The sequence below is a fragment of the Calidris pugnax genome, unplaced genomic scaffold (assembly GCF_001431845.1).
Source record: "Calidris pugnax isolate Ruff unplaced genomic scaffold, ASM143184v1 scaffold211, whole genome shotgun sequence".
In the NCBI taxonomy this organism is placed as follows: Eukaryota; Metazoa; Chordata; class Aves; order Charadriiformes; family Scolopacidae; genus Calidris; species Calidris pugnax.
Genome location: NW_015091083.1, coordinates 7,654,127 through 7,654,715, shown reverse-complemented (window position 1 = coordinate 7,654,715; position 589 = coordinate 7,654,127).

Sequence of the window (589 nt, the reverse complement as noted above, 5' to 3'; positions counted from 1 at the left end):
GGGATGAGGGTCGCCGCGGGGAGCCCCGGGGTCGCGGGAGGCTGCGGGGTGGGGGGGCGGGCTGGCCCCGGGGCTGCGGGTGTGCGCCGGGTGCGAAGGCGGGGCCCGGCCGCCCTGCGGAGCGCGCTCGACGCCGGCCTGGCTGGGGCGGCCTCCGCATCCCCGGGAAAGATCGTCCCGTCCCGTCCCGTCCCGGGGCTTGCGACCCCCCCCCGGGGCTTCTCCCAGCTCAGCCGCCACCGCGCCCTCCCGCCCCGCGGGGCTGGGGCCCGGTGCTGCGGGGGGGGTCCCGGGAGGGGTGGGCAGCGGGGATGATGGAGGTGGCAGGGAAGCGCTGCCTTTGCCATGTCCTCCTGTTCCCTGGGGGTCCTGCTGCACCCGGGCGAGCTCTCGATCAGGACAGACTGACAGAGACCCGGGGGGCAGCAATATATATTTTTAAATTTTTTTTCTGTTGTCAAGGGAGGTATAAACACAAGGTTCTGATGGGAGTGGGTCTAGCAAAGTCAATAAACATGAAAGCTCAAGTGTCACCTCGTGGACAAAGTCAGGTAGACCTATCTTTTGTCCACGGAGTGGACATGCTGGG